The sequence below is a fragment of the Amaranthus tricolor genome, chromosome 10 (genome assembly GCF_026212465.1).
Source record: "Amaranthus tricolor cultivar Red isolate AtriRed21 chromosome 10, ASM2621246v1, whole genome shotgun sequence".
Lineage (NCBI taxonomy): Eukaryota > Viridiplantae > Streptophyta > Magnoliopsida > Caryophyllales > Amaranthaceae > Amaranthus > Amaranthus tricolor.
Window position 1 is genome coordinate 14,240,993 of NC_080056.1, and position 6,643 is coordinate 14,247,635.

Consider the following 6,643-nt stretch of genomic DNA (forward strand, 5'->3'; position numbering starts at 1 on the left):
GAGTTCCACATAAAAAGAGTAATATCTTGTGACGGATCCAATAGGAGAAGGGTTGTTTGCTCAAGGACGTTCATGTTCACGACCACCTTTGTTTTGCGGTACAAATTTCTCACATTGGAAAACCTTGATGAAAATGTTCATGATTGATCAAGATATGGAACTTTGTAAAATCATAACCAAAGGACCTAAGATACCCATGAAAAAGGACGCTCAAGGAAATGATGTACTAAAGTCCGAGTCCGAATATTCACAAACTGATTTGGAATGGGTTTCCAAAAACTATAGGGCAATGAATCAATTATGTTGTGCTTTGAATGGTACTGAGTTTAATCGAGTTTCTTCATGTACAAGTGCTAAAGAAATATGGGACAAGCTGGTTGTGATATACGAAGGAACAAGTCAAGTGAAGGAAACAAAGATCAACATCCTTATGCATCAATACGAAATGTTTAAGATGAAGAAGGATGAGAATATAAATGAAATGTTTACTCGTTTTACTTTGATTACTAACAGTTTGAATTCTCTTGGCAAAACTATTACTAATGCAGAAAAAGTCCAGAAGGTCTTGAGGTGTCTTCCAAGATCCAAATGGGGTCAAAAGTCACCGCCATTGAGGAAGCTCAAGACTTGAGAATTCTATCGCTTGACGATCTCCTTGGAAAACTCACAACTCATGAACTTACCCTATATGATGATGGAGAAAATGATGTAATACCTTCCATGAAAAATCTTGCTCTAAAGGCAAAGAAACATTATGAATCTTTAAGTGAAAATGAAGATAGCGATGATGAGGAAGATCCATTTGCATTGATCACAAAAGGTCTTGAAGGAATTATGAAGATGAGAAAAAGATTTAAGAAATTTAAATCCAGAAATAAAGGTAAGTCTTCTAACTCTAATTCAAACTTTAAGACTAACAAACTTGCTTGTTTTGAGTGTGGATCTACAGATCATATTGTAAAGGACTGCCCTAAGAAGAAAAGGGAATCCTACAAAAAGAACAAGAAGAAACAAGCGATGGTTGGAACTTGGAGTGATTCCGAAGGATCATCCGAATCAGAAAGTGAAGATGAACAAGCTCATGTATGTCTTATGGCTGATAATGATAACAATGATGACATAGATCAAAACCATAAAGAGGTACGTGACTATCTTAACACATGCTCAAAAGATGAATTAGTTACAACTCTCGTCAATATGTTTCAAATTGAAAAGATTTTAAAAGATGAGAAAGATATCTTAGTGGATAGAATACGACATTATGCTGAAGGTTGTGAAGATATCATAAATAAAAATGATTCACTAAAGGCTGAAAAAATTAAACTTGAAAAGACTGTCAGGGTCTTGAAAGAACAGAATCTCAGCCAGACTAAACAGCTTATCGACCTTAAGAATGAGAACAATGATCTTGAAGCTAGGATCAAAACCTTGAAAAATGAGTCTGAGAAAAATCTACAAGCATTAACCAAGCTAAATGAATCTGAATCCAAATTCACTAAAATGCTTACACGACAAAAACCAACTAGTGATAAACGTGGTATTGGTTATAATAATGTTACACATAACTATAAGAGTAAAACCACATTTGTGAAAAGTGCATATAAATATAAACGTATACCTACTTGCACCTTTTGTTGCAAAGAAGGACATATTAGATTTGCATGTCCATACAGACGTAAGGAAAATCATATTATCAAGAATTCCTTTCCTCTTGAATTGCGTGGACAGATAAAGCAAATATGGGTTTCTAAAGGGACAAGACCACCCAACATGGTCTATCCCGAATATGGTTCCGAATTTGTCACATGGATAGCCAAGTAAGGTTGAGAAAAGTTATTTTTTTTGTTTTGTAGGAAAAACAAAAGTGGATTCTAGATAGTGGATGCTCGAGGCATATGAGTGGTAAAATCTCTTTATTTTCTGAAATTAAGGAAAGATGCAATGGCTCAATCACCCTAGGAGATAAAGGTAAATGCAAAATTTTAGGCGTTGGTAAAATTGGTAAGAATCCATCTAAAACTATTGACAATGTTTATTTAGTTGAAGGTCTAAAATTTAATTTTCTAAGTGTGTCTCAACTATGTGATAAAGGTAATGAAGTAATATTTGACAAAGAAAAATGTGTTGTTAAAAATCCTAAAACCGGAGATACTATCATTACTGCCCTTAGAAATGATAATGTTTATGCCTTGCATACTAACGAAATTGTAGCGCAGAATTTCAAGTGCTTGAAAGCTATTACAGAAAATCCAAAACTATGGCATAAACGTCTTGGTCACATCAATACTCACACCATGCAGAAGTTGGTAAGTAAAGATCTAGTTAAGGGACTTCCGGCTCTTGACTATAAACAAAGTCCTATTTGTGACGCATGCATTAAAGGTAAACAAGTAAGAAGTTCATTCAAACTGAAGAAAATGGTAAGTACATCAAGACCATGTGAACTCTTACATATTGATTTATGTGGACCAATGCGTGTACGGAGCATAAGAGGTAAATCTTACATTTTAGTTATAGTTGATGATTATACTAGATTTACATGGGTTGATTTTTTGAAGGATAAAAGTGAAGCCTTGAAACCGTTCGCAAGACGTTGTAAAGAGATGCAAACTCAACTGAACCTTCCAATAGTCTCGATTAGAAGTGACCATGGGAGAGAGTTTGATCAACTAGGCTTTGACTCCTTTTGTGAAAAATATGGAATAACCCATAACTTTTCAGCTCCTAGGACACCCCAACAGAACGGTGTAGTTGAAAGGAAAAATCGAACCTTAGAAGAAATGGCTAGGACAATGCTTATTGAAAATGGATTAGCTAAACACTATTGGGCTGAGGCTGTTAACACAGCTAATTATATTTTAAGTATATGCCTTATAAGAACTATACTTAAGAAAACTCCCTATGAGTTATTCAAAGGAAGAAAACCGAATATAGCATACCTTAGACCATTTGGTTGCAAATGTTTTATTCATAATAATGGTAAAGACAATTTAGGTAAATTTGATGCTAGAAGTGATGAAGGTATATTTCTTGGATACTCACTAAATAGTAAAGCTTATCGAGTGCTGAACAAACATACAAGTATAGTTGAAGAAAGTATACATGTTGTTTTTGATGAATCTGAAAATGGGACATTAAATGAAGGATTTAAGGAGTTAAACCTTAATAAACATTTTGATGATTTAAGTGATGACGAACTAAATGTTAATGTTACTAGTGCAGTTAAAAGGAATAACATGTAGAATACCATACAAACTATTGATGATGAAGGAAAACAGGTTGTTAACATTGAAGACTCACAGTCTGATCTTGAGACCCAATCTTAAGAACTTGAGATAGTTCCTGAACATACTGTTTTAGATACACCAATTAGAAACTCCTCAAATGAAGTAAGTACAAGTTCTTTGAATGAAAACACACCATCCATACTACGAAGAAGAATTAGAAAGTCATATCAACATCCTCCAGAAAACATTATAAGTGATCCAAACAAAGGTACGCAAACTCGATCCTCTCTTAAGAATCTATGTGCATTTTCTGCTTTTGTTTATCTTGTAGAACCAAAGGATGTTAAAGAAGCATTAAAAGAACTAGAGTGGATCATTTCAATGCAAAATGAATTAAATGAATTCGAAAGAAACAAAGTTTGGGATCTAGTTAAAAGACCTCCAGATCGTACTATCATTGGAACTAGATGGATCTTTCGTAATAAACTCAATGAGAATGGAGACATTGTAAGGAATAAAGCAAGACTGGTAGCTCAAGGCTATAATCAAGAAGAAGGTATAGATTATGATGAAACTTTTACACCAGTTGCAAGGTTAGAATCTATTCGTATTATGCTTGCTTTTGCTTCATACATGAATATTAAACTATATCAAATGGATGTTAAATGTGCATTCTTAAATGGATACTTGCAAGAGGAAGTATATGTTAAACAACCACCCGGCTTTGAAAATTCTGATCTACCTAATCATGTGTTCAAACTAAATAAAGCGTTATATGGCTTGAAACAAGCTCCAAGAGCTTAATATGACATATTTAGCTCACATCTACTTGAAAATAAATTTCAACGAGGTAAAATTGATAAAACACTTTTCATTAAAACTAAAGGAAAAGATATTCTAGTTGTTCAAGTATATGTTGATGATATATTGTTTGGAGCTACTAATGATTCTTTGTGAAAGGAATTTTCTGAGATTATGTGCAAGGAATTCGAAATGAGCATGATGGGAGACTTAACATTCTTTCTTGGACTACAAATAAAGCAAAAGAAAGATGGCATATTTATTTGTCAAAGTAAATATGTTAAAGATTTGTTAAAGAAGTACAATATGGATCAATGTAAAGACGTTAATACGCCTATGAGTACAACACTAAGTCTAGACCAAGATATAAATGGTAAGAGTGTTGATCAAAAGACTTATAGAGGTATGATTGGTTCTTTATTGTATTTAACTGCTAGTCGTCCTGATATCATGTTTAGTGTTTGCTTATGTGCTCGTTTTCAAGCTAACCCAAAAGAATCTCACTTAACAGCAGTTAAGAGAATGTTTAGATATTTATATGGGACTAAAGACTTTGGTCTATGGTACCCTAGTTGTGGAAATTTTAGTTTGATTGGTTTTTCAGATGTTGATTATGCTGGATACAAAGTTGATAGAAAAAGCACCTCAGGATCATGTCAATTCTTAGGAAATTCATTGATCTCGTGGTATTCTAAAAAGCAAAATTCAGTTGCTTTATCTATAGCTGAAGCTGAATACATAGCTGCGGGTGCATGTTGCTCTCAAATTTTATGGATTGCTCAACAACTTAGAGATCTTGGAATTGATTTCAAAGGCATACCAATAAAGTGTGATAATACAAGTGCAATTTGTATTACTAAGAATCCTGTACAACATTCTCGTACAAAACACATTGAGGTACGTCACCATTTTATAAGAGATCATGTTGAAAAAGGTAATATTTCTTTATCTTTTATACCTACTGAAAATCACTTAGCGGATATATTTACAAAACCTTTAAGTGCTGATCGTTTTGCTTATATACGTATGGAACTTGGCATGCTAAATGATGTTGCATGAATTAAGGGGGAGTAATGGCATATTAGTAAAAGGATTGAGACGTTAATTGCTTAAATACCAAGTATGTATTAAGGGGGAGCATTACATATTATTTATTGTGATTATATGTGTGTGTTTATGCATGAGTTGAGAATTGTAAATTTAATTTCAATTTCTTAAAAATTATTTGTTCTATAAAAATGGGATTTATAATTAAATACCTTTAATCAATAAAGGATATTTAATTATTTTAAAACAAAATTGTTTGTTTAAATTACTTATGGACGTCATCCATGCATTAAGATCTTGTTCATGATTTTGGTTGAAATCCAATTAATCTCATAATTGCATTACCAAATCAAACACTTATTCACGTCATTGTACAACCGGTCAAGCTACACACCTTTTGCATTCCCTGTATTTTCAAATCAACATTTATGGAAGTACAAATGCATTGTACTATACTCCTTAAATAGAGAGTGAAACGCATTTCTCATTCACTCACTACTACACTTTCTGATTTGGTTTTCAAACCGTCTCTTTCACCTTCCTTTTCAAGCCTTCAAAAACTCTTTCAATGGCACCCAAAAGAAAGATTGAACAAATCTGGTTCAAAATCAGAGAAAGGTGAATCATCTAAATCCAAAATGGCTGAACCAATTACCCCTATTGTTCACTCACCTTTGAACTCTTTAGAAGTTCCTAAGCAGTGGTTTGAGAATCATACTGCATATAGGAGATGGGTTGATATTTTCAGACAGAGATCACTTTCTTTTGTTGATATTCTCGATTATAATTTCTTCTTATTTGAAGATCTTGAGATTGTCTCTGCTTTTATTCAATCAACTCCTGGTATGATGTTAAACCCTGGTTCTACTACTTATCCTGTTCTTGTGAAAATCATTTATTCAAACTTATCTTTTCCTCTGATTGATGGAAATCAAGCTTTAAGAAGTTTTGTCAAAGGACAAGAGATTATTATCTCTAAAACCCTAATGAATGATTTGTTAAAATTTTCTCATAAAGCTGATGATAAAACTCCTAACATTTTGTCCTTACATAATGCTAAGGATATGTTTATTCTTGAATCATACTCTAATTTCTCTTCTGTTAAACAATTGACTCACAATGCTTTGAATTTAAGTGGTAAATTCTTGCATTACATTCTTGTTAGAACTGTCTTCTCTCGCAACTCCTCATGCGAATTAGTCACTGATGCCCATCTTATATTGATGTGAAAAATTGCTTCTCTTAAAAATATTGATTTTTCTTCTGTTATCTTCTCTACAATGCGATTTTGTAGTTCACATACTCGCAATTGTTCTCTTCCTTATGCCAACCTTTTGACATTGATCTTTGATCATTTTAATCTACTCTTTGATTCAGAGGAAGTGGATTATTCTGGTCCTATATCCTTATCAAGTGAAATCCTTCCTGCTCTTGGTATTTTTAAAATGCATGGCAAGTATGAGTTATACTCACATTTGTCTTCAACTGACAAAGAGGATTTACAAAAGATTCATGGTAAGCGGCTTTCACGTCTTGAACCTCATATTAAAGAACACACCACTATTTCT